Source organism: Beta vulgaris, chromosome 4 (assembly GCF_026745355.1).
Source record: "Beta vulgaris subsp. vulgaris cultivar EL10 chromosome 4, EL10.2, whole genome shotgun sequence".
Lineage (NCBI taxonomy): Eukaryota > Viridiplantae > Streptophyta > Magnoliopsida > Caryophyllales > Amaranthaceae > Beta > Beta vulgaris.
Genome location: NC_079205.1, coordinates 35297408 through 35308708, shown reverse-complemented (window position 1 = coordinate 35308708; position 11301 = coordinate 35297408). Strand labels below are relative to the sequence as shown.

The 11301-nt window shown below is 38.3% G+C and overlaps 1 non-coding gene across 1 annotated transcript; it reads left to right on the top strand.

Moving 5' to 3' along the window:
- Positions 1-10936: 10936 nt before the first annotated feature.
- LOC125497251 (small nucleolar RNA R71) lies at positions 10937-11041 on the top strand. The gene has a single exon (XR_007273880.1). It is a non-coding gene; the product is annotated as a small nucleolar RNA R71 (small nucleolar RNA).
- Positions 11042-11301: the final 260 nt, after the last annotated feature.

Below are 11301 nucleotides of genomic sequence, written 5' to 3'. Positions count from 1 at the left end.
GCACAGTCTGGGACTGTGAAGCTTGTTGGTCAGGGACCAAGCTTACTTGTGTATTGCCGGGCAACACCAAGTCACAAATGGCGGATATTGCTAGTTCTGTCTAGTAATATTGAGAAACTCAACAATGGAAATTACAGTACGTGGAGTACACGTATGCAATTCTATTTGTTGGGACAAGATCTTTGGGGTATAGTCGGTGGTAGTGAAGTAACAATACCAACCGATCCAGAAGAGTTAAAGAAGTGGAAGATTAGGGCCGGAAGAGCCATGTACGTGCTAGCAGCAACCGTCGAGGACGAGTTGCTATACCGCATCAAGGATGCGAAGACACCCAAGGAGGCATGGGCACCTTGCAGCTTTGTTCTCTAAGAAGAACGATGCTCAACTTCAGCTTCTCGAGAATGAGTTTTGTCGATGCCAACAGAACAACATGACGGTGAACCAGTATTTCACCAAAGTCAAAACTTTGTGTGAACAAATCACAAAGTTAGATCCTGAAAATCCTATCACAGAGACAAGGATGCGCAGGATTATTGTCCGCGGTTTAAAGCCTGGATATAGTAGTCTTGTCATGGCGATTCGAGGTTGGGCTACACAACCATCTCTAATTGAGTTTGAGAATGTGTTAGTCAACTAGGAGGCTCTAGAAAATCAGATGTTTGGAGTTTTGTCAAGGATGATGAGAAAGCTCTTTTTGGCAACAAGAAGTCAAATAAGGGAGGTGATAAGACAGGCGAGTCAAGTAATCAACATGGCAAGTCAAACAGACAGTCATGGGGATTCAGAAAAGGACAACGTAGAGGAGGCTTCCATCGAGGGGGAGCTCGACAAGATCGACAACAGGATGAGAAGGAAGGGAAAAATCAAACACGACGAGATGTCGTGTGTTATAACTGCAAGAAGAAGGGACACTATGCTCGAGACTGTTGGTCCAAACCAGCAGAAGGGAATGCTGCAACTTCGGTGGAGCATGAAAACCGAAGTGAAGTCGAGTGGGATGCACAAGCATCCTACGCAGTTGAAGAGGAACAGATCTTCGACATGGAGGTAGTGTCACCCCAGCACGGAGCCAGAGGAAGCTGCACTTGTCGTAGTCAACGACAAGATGATCAATTACAAAGATGATTGGATCATCGATTCTGGTTGCTCCAATCATATGACTGGAGACAAAGAGAAATTTCTGAGCATGTCCGAGTACAAGCGTGGTCGAGTTGTATAACAGCAAACAACTCAGAATTGCCAATAACCCATATTGGCAAGGCAGTGGTGATTCCACGATTTAGCAACAAGCAAGTTCAGCTGGATAATGTCTACCATGTTCCTGGTATGACGAAGAACCTGTTGTCAGTTTCACAACTGACATCATCCGGAAACCATGTTGTTTTCGGTCCTCGTGACGTAAAGGTGTACAAGACAATGGAAGGAAATTCTTCTCCTATATTGGAGGGACGACGTCTTGAATCAGTCTACGTGATGTCTGCTCAAACGGCATATGTAGACAAGGCGAGGAAAAATGAGACAGCTGATCTATGGCATGCACGCTTGGGTCACGTGAGCTACAACAAGCTCAAGTGATGATGAAGAAGTCGATGCTCAAGGGTCTTCCTCAACTAGATGTCAAGGAAGATATAGTTTGTGCTGGATGTCAATTTGGTAAAGCACATCAACTTCCATATGAAGATTCAAAGTTCAAATCGAAGGAACCTTTGGAGTTGGTTCACTCAGATGTGTTTGGTCCAGTAAAGCAACATTCGTGAGTGGCTTACGCTACATGATACCTTTATTGATGATTTTTCAAGATATGTCTGGGTCGATTTCATGAAAGAGAAATCTGAAGCATTTGGCAAGTTTAAGCTGTTTAAGGAAACAGTAGAAAAAGAAGTTGGTGGTAAAATTCAGTGTCTACGTACAGACAACGGAGGAGAGTATACATCCAGAGAATTCTCCCAATACTTGCAAGATTGCAAGATCCGACGCCAGCTCACTTGTCCAAATACTCCACAACAAAATGGAGTAGCTGAAAGAAGAATCGACATCTTGCAGAGACATGCAGAAGCATGTTACATGCCAAGAACGTGCCACCACGTTTTTGGGTTGAGTGTATGAGGACAGCGACACATGTGACAAATCGATTACCTCAGGCGAGACTAGATTTTGTCTCACCATTTGAGAAGCTAAGAAAGATGAAGCCAGCAGTGAGCCATTTCCGAGTTTTCGGATGTGTATGCTACGTCTTTGTTCCTGAGCATATGCGTAGCAAGTTTGATAAAAAGGCTATTCGTTGTATCTTTGTGGGATACGATGATCAAAGAAAGGTTGGAGGTGTTTGATCCAAATACAGATAAATGTCACGTGTCACGAAATGTGGTGTTTGATGAAGCATCATCTTGGTGGTCACCACAAGCTATATTATTGCCAGACTCGAAGAGATCGAGGAAAAGCTTCAAGAAAAGATGGACGAGAAAGACGAAGGTCAGTCTAGTCAAGATGGTGGTAGTCTTGAGATTGAGATATCTCAACCTACATCAACACAAAGAGAGAAAAGTCCATGGCAAACAGGAGCACATCATAGAAATACTGAAGAAGAAAGGCCAAGTCAAATTGAAGATTTTGAAGAAGAAAAACCTCACCAGCACTACGCAGGTCCACAAGGCAAGAAAAGCCAAATCCAAGATATGCAAATGCTGCAATGGTTGAGGATGTAAAAGAGCCAAGTAGCTATGATGAGGCAGCTCGAAGCAAAGATTGGAGAAAAGCCATGGAAGAAGAAATTCAAGCTCTACACCAGAACGAAACTTGGGAGTTAGTGCCAAACCTCAAGAAGTTCAACCTATTTCTTGCAAATGGGTTACAAAGTGAAGACTAGACCTGATGTACCATTGAAAGGTACAAGGCACGATTAGTAGCTCGAGGATTTTCTCAGCAATATGGGCTAGACTACGATGAAACGTTTAGTCCAGTTGCCAAGATTACTACAGTTCGTGTTTTACTAGCACTTGCAGCTAGTAATCTTGGAAGCTCTGGCAGATGGATGTCAAAAATGCATTTCTACATGGTGAGTTGGATAGAGACATATACATGGATCAACCTAAGGGGTTTGAGATCAGCTTATCCACACCATGTATGCCAAGTTGAAGAAGGCACTTTATGGCTTGAAGCAGGCACCACGTGCCTGGTATGGAAAGATAGCGGAGTTTCTGTTACAGAGTGGTTATTCCGTAGCACCAGCTGATTCGAGCTTATTTGTGAAAGCTCAAAATGGAAAGTTGGCAATAGTTCTTGTGTATGTGGATGATCTTATCATCACAGGAGATTTTGAAGAGGAGATTCAACAAACAAGAGCTAATCTTTCAGTACGATTTCAAATGAAGGAGCTCGGAGAACTAAAACATTTTCTTGGTCTTGAAGTGGAGCGGACTAAGGATGGGATATTTCTATGCCAACAGAAATATGCCCGTGATCTTCTAGAAAAATATGGAATGGTCGATTGCAAGCCTATGTCAACTCCAATGGAGGTTAATGCAAGGTTATGTTCAGTCGAAGGCAAAGATCTAGAAGATGTGACCATGTACAGACAGTTGGTGGGAAGTCTTATCTATCTCACGTTATCCAGACCAGATATTGCTTATGCAGTGAGTGTGATTAGTCGGTTTATGCAAAAACCGATGAAACGTCACCTGGAGGTAGTACGACGGATATTAAGGTACGTGAAAGGAACCATTGACTATGGAATCCTGTACAACAATGATAAAGATTTTGAAGTTGTCGGATCTGTGATGCTGACTATGCTGGTGATCTCGACACACGTCGGTCAACTATGGTTATGTATTTAATCTGGTTCTGGAGCAGTCTCTTGGTGTAGCAAGAGACAACCAACAGTGTCACTATCAAGTACGGAAGCGGAATATAGAGCGGCGGCTATGGCAACACAAGAGTGTGTGTGGTTGACGCAATTACTCAAGGATCTGCATCAACCAATTGATCGGGGAATCAAGTTATGCTGTGACAATCAGTCCGCGATACGTTTAGCGGAGAATCCTGTTTTTCACGCAAGGACAAAACATGTGGAGGTACATTATCATTTTGTCCGAGAGAAGGTTCTACGGGGTGAGATTGAACTTGAGCAAGTGAACACGGAGAACCAAGTTGCAGATATATTCACAAAAGGTCTTGGAGGACCAAAGTTCGAAAAGTTTCGAAAACAACTTGGTATGACCTCTAGACTATCTCTGTAGAGAGAGTAGTCGTTGAGGGGGAGTGTTGAATAAGCACCGTCCACTCTCTCTCCTCTTGGTTAATTATTACCACTACATTTAATACTTGGGTGAGTTTTTTCAAGCCACCTATTACCCCCCACCCTACAAGCTATAGTTGGAAAGTTTGACATTTAGCAATTTTAGTGTGAAAGTTGTAAGATGAATAGTATGTTGTAGTAGTATAAATATATGTAGTGCATTGCTTGCAAAGTGTGCAGCAAAAACCTACGTGAGTTGTGCCAAGCTCCAAAAGAGAGAGCATAGTAAAGAGTTTGTAAGAGTGTGTAAGAGTTTCATGTAATAATTTAAGTAAGTTGCTTCCTTATTATATGTGAGCTATTATTTTTATAATCTCTTAAATTGTTTAATCTTTCCACATAAATTACCCCAAAATATCCTACACAAGGATATGTATGAGGGGGCAACTACGAGTGTGCGGACTACGGTGGGGAGGACAGAAGAGTTTCCTATTACGATCGGAGTGCATCAAGGTTCTGCAATTAGTCCCTTTCTCTTTGCTCTAGTTATGGACGAACTAACGAGGTCAGTTCAAGATGATATACCATGGTGTATGCTGTTTGCGGATGATATTGTGTTGATTGATGAGACAAAGGAAGGTGTTGAGAGTAAGTTGGAATTGTGGAGGCATACATTAGAAGCCCGTGGTTTTAGATTGAGCAGAAGTAAGACGGAGTATATGGAGTGCAAGTTCAGTGGGGTTACAAGCAGCGAGGCGGGGGCGGTCACTTTGGATAGCAAAGTGGTTCAAGGATCGAACGTCTTCCGTTACCTAGGATCCATTCTCCAAAAGGATGGGGAACTGGATGGGGACGTGGTGCATAGAATTAACGCGGGTTGGTTAAAGTGGAAAAGCGCCACCGGATTCCTTTGTGATTCCGGCATTCCCCAAAGATTGAAGGGAAAGTTCTACCGCACTGCAATTAGGCCTGCTTTGTTATATGGCACAGAATGTTGGGCGGTGAAACAATGCCACGTTCATAAGATGTTCGTGGCGGAGATGCGTATGTTGCGGTGGATGTGTGGCCACACAAGGAAGGATCGATTAAGAAATGAAGTGATCCGGGAAAAAGTTGGAGTTGCATACATTGAAGGAAAAATGAGGGAGAATCGGTTAAGATGGTTTGGTCATGTGAAAAGGAGATCAGGAGATGCACCGGTGAGAAGAATTGAAGAGTGGAGGAGTAATCAAATTGTAAAAGGCAGGGGAAGACCTAAGATGACTTGGCTGAGGGTAATTGAAAGTGATATGAGGTTGCTTGGGATTGAGGAGAGCATGACGTTGGATAGAACTGGGTGGAGGGGCAGTATCTATGTGGAGGAAGGGGTTTGATTACTGCATTTATTTGTTTTTCTCAATTGTGGCGGTATTAAAACCTTTTGCTGAAAACCTCTTCTAAACACTTTTTGGTGTAAACCTTATTTTTTTAAAAAAAAAAATTTTATCACTCTTGACGATGCCATCTCCTCTGGTCACGATTCCAGTTGACGATTCATGTTAGCCGACCCCAAATCACCTTGGGAATAAGGCTTAGTTGTTGTTGTTGTATGGCGAAAGAACAGATATATCATATTTAAGTATTCTTCCTACATATCTTACTTGTGTATTCTTGGTAGGATTAATGTCTTTGCGAGAGAACTGCCTTAGTGTCAAAAACCTTATTCTTAGTGGGGAAGGTTGCATTCAGTATTACCAACTTCTCGAGCACTTCATAATGTGGAGCGGAAACAGGTTTGCAATATCCTAGTAGTATAATTAATATATTCTTATAGATTTTACTTTTCCACATTTGCTATGAATAATTAGCGCAACATATCAATTATTTGGTTGTTTCAATGACAAAAGTTAGAACTTGGTTATGCTACCCAGTGGAACAAACGACTATCATCATATACACTTAAAATTAACGAAAGAGTAGTTTGATAGAGAAGAAAACTGGCAAGAGGATGAAGGGGACGGAGAAGCTTCAATTGTGTTGTCACTCGTTCATTATTCCTCTCATGAGCTGGTCTAAGTTACATTTCCTTCACCTTTGGTAGGAACTTGTATGGCATCTAGTCGGAAATTACTATGTCTCTTTAAAAAATCCTAGTCTTGTCCGAAAGTTGTATGATTTCTAAAAGTGGAGTTATTGCGGTCTCCAAAGGAGTAATTTTTGCTTTGACTTGTGCTGCATGAGTAAAAATCTATTCTGGACTTGACCGTGACAGATAAATAGATATAGCATCAATTTCCTAAGCATGAAATTTTCTTGTGCTAATACTGCATTAATCATGTCTTTCAGTTGCTACATTTGGTTGTGGAAAATGGGCCTGACATCTTCGGTATCCCTATCGAAGTGAAGGGGGACCTTTTGTATTGAAGTTTGATATTATTGTTTAGAAATGGATGTAGGTTAACAGAGGAAGTTGTGTGCATATGTGAGTTTAAACTGTGAAATGGATGTAGCTGCTAAGAACGAAAAACTAGAAACTTAAAGAGTAAGTGCCCTTCAAATTTTTTGCAGTTTGACATATTGATAAACATGGCCTATATATTAAACTTAAATGCACATGTTATGATAATGGCTGACTTTTTATTCATCTGTTGTTTGCTTAGGTTAAATTCACTCCCTTTAGCATCATCCCTGGCCCACGGCCCCTGTAATGCAAAAATAGGGAAAAATCATAAAGAGTTAAGATTAGTTCTTGTGAAATGCCGAGATTAACCGGAGTTTCATCCATGATTAGGCTGTAGACCTGCTCACAGAAAAAGAAAATAGGAATCAGTTTCAGCGATGTATTGGCTTCTTGTAGTTGTTCGACCTTATTATTAGGAGTATTCTTATCAAAAGATATGATGTTGAAGCTCTATTATTTATAATTCAACAATATATGTATTGAAGTTTTGACTAGAGAAAGTTGTTTAACATATTCTAGACATGAGTTGAGTGATACTTTGCTGAAAGTAGTAGTGTATTTGTTATTGTCGGCATCAAGTGTGTATGGGCTAGGCTTACGAAGACCATAAATGAGGGTTGCAAAGAATTAAAGGCAATATTACTTCGGACTTGGTGGAGTTGTCCTAGAAATCTATCTAGATGCCACCGATAAGATCTTTTGCTAAACATGAATTCTGATGGTAATGGTGATGGCTGCAACTAATGATGAACATAGCTTTACTTTGTCATTTCAAAGCGAACTTGCCACATATAGTCTTTCTAATCTTAATACATCGAAGCCATATGTTTCTATGTAGATTAATCATTTTTTTACCCCTTCGGATGCTATCCAACAAGATTTTGTTGTGGGCGAGTGGCTTATTGTTTAGCAAGGGATATTTTGCTCTCAAAAGTTGTTATGCATTATGCCGTTTGCTGGGTTTTAGAGCTCCAGATTTTCACATCCTTTCCCCTTGCATTCGGAAATATTCCTCTCTATCTATTATCTATTGATCATCTATATGGAACATGGTCCGAAGTATCGAGATTCCAAGCTCGCATTTCTATGGACAATGTGAACCTTTTTGTTTCACTTCCTTCCCCTATTTAGTTGTCTAAACCAGGCAGCTGCCCATCACTATACAGTAGTTTTCAAGAAGGGAGTCTTGTTTATAAGCATTGTATAACTGGTTGAACCCACCCTTTTACATCTATTGTGGACATTTCATACTCTAGCTAACTAAACTAGTCATGCAGGGGACTCAAAAGTGAAGTCAGACTTGTTGCCATATGACATATGTCGTGTTGGTGGGACAAAATACAGGTTTGTGTAATAATATATCTAAAAATATAGTACATGTAATGACACATTTGAATTGAAATAGTTATGTCAGTTGTTGATTTATCTAAACTTTTTCATGACAGTGTCCTCGTCAAGCTCTGGGCTCCAAGGATTGTGGCTATTATGTTTGTCGTTACATGATTGAAAATATCACAAGTGGACAACAATTAATTCCTGATAAGGTAACTTCGTCACTCATCAATATCTAATAATTTTTTGGGATTGAAAAATATTTGTGAGGAACGAGAAGAATGTTATTGTTGCTCATACTTCATTTACAATTGCATTTAAAAAAACACACAATTAAAAGTTTGTTTTATAAAGTTTGTGCACACGTAATTGATGTTATTTATCTTTCATGTACATATGACCCGCATGTCACTTGAGTCATTCATGCTCTTACCTTGTTATCTCTGTATGTGTTGGTTTTCGAAACAATGAGATTATTTAAGACGTTGGATTTGTGATATGATTATTGACATTAAAGGCATTTTCCTTTTTTTGTCTTTATTGAATTGGTGATCCATAATGTGTTTGAAGCACATCAGAAGTGAGGTAGAACTGTTAGATTACCTTCCATCATGAGTTAGGAGCTACCCTTACATGATATGATTTAGGAGCTAGCCTATATATGTTATGAAATAGGAGCTAAATCATTATGAAATAGGAGCTAAATCATTATCTAATTTTCTCTTGAAACTTATAATATACATATTTATACTAATTCTAATTATAATTATCTGAAATTATTTTGTAGTACTTTCCAGGGATTCCTAGCACCTATTCCCAAGAGATGATTGACGAGCTAAGAGATATGTGGGTGAATTAGTTAAACAATCCAGCACAAGACGATGGAGATTGAAGACGACGGTCAAGTTTAAATTGTACATATTATTTAATTATTTTAGAATTTTTGTTTTAGTAGCTAGCATTAGATTATAGAAACTTTATTTTTAAGACATTATTAGAAGAAATTGATGCTTTGTATAAAATTGGTTTTGTATATAAATTAAATGAAGCAAATATATTTTTGACATGATGAATAAAGCAAGAAAGAATTTATATTTAATAATATTATTGTGGCTATTTATAAATTGTTATAAAAATCTGTCAAAAAAATTTAAAAAAATTAATTGTTTTATTAAAAAAAAAGCGTATATACAAGGAGCCGCAAATACATGATAATGTGTGTATATTGTAACATTTTACTTAAAAAAAGGTATTATAAACCTAAGAAACCGGTTGTAGTCAATAAATGGTTTCAAAGGGTAAGGTAAGGATACTGAGTTTTAATGTTAAATTGTCTTCTAACCTCTTTACATATTATATATACAGTTATCTAAGAGACTGATTTTACCTGTTAACTGGTCTCCTAAATAAACAAAGAAATCAGGCATTATAATAATCAGTCTTTTAACCTAGGACACCTGTGAGATGGAGATGTGCTATAGTCCGGTTTCCTAGGCCATTTTTAACCGATTTCCTAGGCCTTTTTGTAGTAGTGAATGTTGCAAAACAAGAGAAAGAGTGGTTAACCAATTATCAAAAGATGATCCAAAAACAAAAAAATCATCCATAAATACTTCCATAATCTTTTCAATAAGATCTGAAAATATAGACATCATACAACGTTGAAAGGTGGCAGGTGCGCTGCAAAAACAAAAAGGCATTTTGCGAAAGGGATAAGTATCATAAGGGCAAGTAAATGTAGTTTTCTCCTGATCCTCAGGAGCAATAGGAATTTTATTAAAACCAGATGAGTACCTGTCAAGAAAACAATAATATTCATGAACTGCAACCCTCTCCAACATTTGGTCCAAGAAACGTAAAGGAAAATTGTCTTTACGAGTTGCACTATTAAGCTTCCTATAGTCGATACAGACTCTCAAACCAGCAACTGTTCTAGTGGGATTAATTCATTATTATCATTAGACACAATTGTGATTCCACCCTTTTTTGGTACAACTTGCACTTGACTAACCCAATGACTATCAGAAATAGGATAAATTATTCCAACATCTAACCATTTCAAAACTTCCTTTTTAACTACTTCTTGCATGTTAGGGTTTAGCCTTCTTTGGTATTGAACTACAGGTTTAAAATCATCTTCCATTAAAATTATATGCATACAAACAAAAGGGCTTATTCCTTTTAAATCTAATATAGTCCATCCAATAGCCTTTTTTTCGTTTTCTTAGAATACGCAACAATTTATCCAACTAATAACCAGTTAAAGAAGCACTAACAATCACAGGCATGGTATTATTATCACCTAAAAATGCATATTTCAAATGTGTAGGCAAAGGTTTTAACTCAATAACTGGGGCTTAAACAATACAAGGAGACACTCGCACCCAAATCACACAAAGCCTTTGAAAAATTAATGTTTCCTATTGTGCAAGTAATAGAAAAACTCCTAGGACTGAGCATTTTGTTGTCCTTAATTCCTCCAAGAGAAATTAGGATGGTTTCTCCAGCCAGGATTATAAGTATTGGAGTATGGATCATTATTAGGTGGCCTATTAAAATTAGAAACAAATTGAGCTTGTTCCACATTACTTCATTCATTGGTCAAATGTTCATTATTACACAAATTACATGTCACAACACTAGTAGAGACACAATTAACATTATTATTCATTTTACTAGTTCAATTAACCAAATTGTCTACTTTTTCATTTAACATATTAATGCCATCCACCTCGTATATACCAGCAGTTTTCTTAGGCTTACTCCTATTATTAAACCAGTGATAATTATTACAGGCCATTTCTTCTAGCAATTTGTTTGCTTCCTCTGTAGTTTTACCTATGATTGCCCCACCAGCAGCTGCATCTATGGTTATTCTAATTGATTCATTAATACCATTATAAAACGTTTGAACAAGCAATCAATCATGGACACCATGATGAGGACATTAACATAGTAAATCCTTAAACCTTTCCCACACCTCATATAAAGACCTCATCATATTGTGCAAAACCAGTTATGTCATTTCTTATTTTAGCGGTTTTACCTGGGGGAAAAATACTTTCTAAAAAAGGCACGTGATAACGCGTCCCAAGTCGGTAATGAACTAGGTGGATTAGAGTTTAACCACTTTTTTTCTTTATCTTTAAGTGAGAAAGGGAATAAACTAAGTGTAATAGCATCATTAGTTACGCCATTTAATTTAACAGTGTCACATTTTTCAAGAAAGACGGTAATGTGCTTATTAGGGTCTTCATTATCTAGTCCACTAGATTGGTCTTGCTGGATTATATGT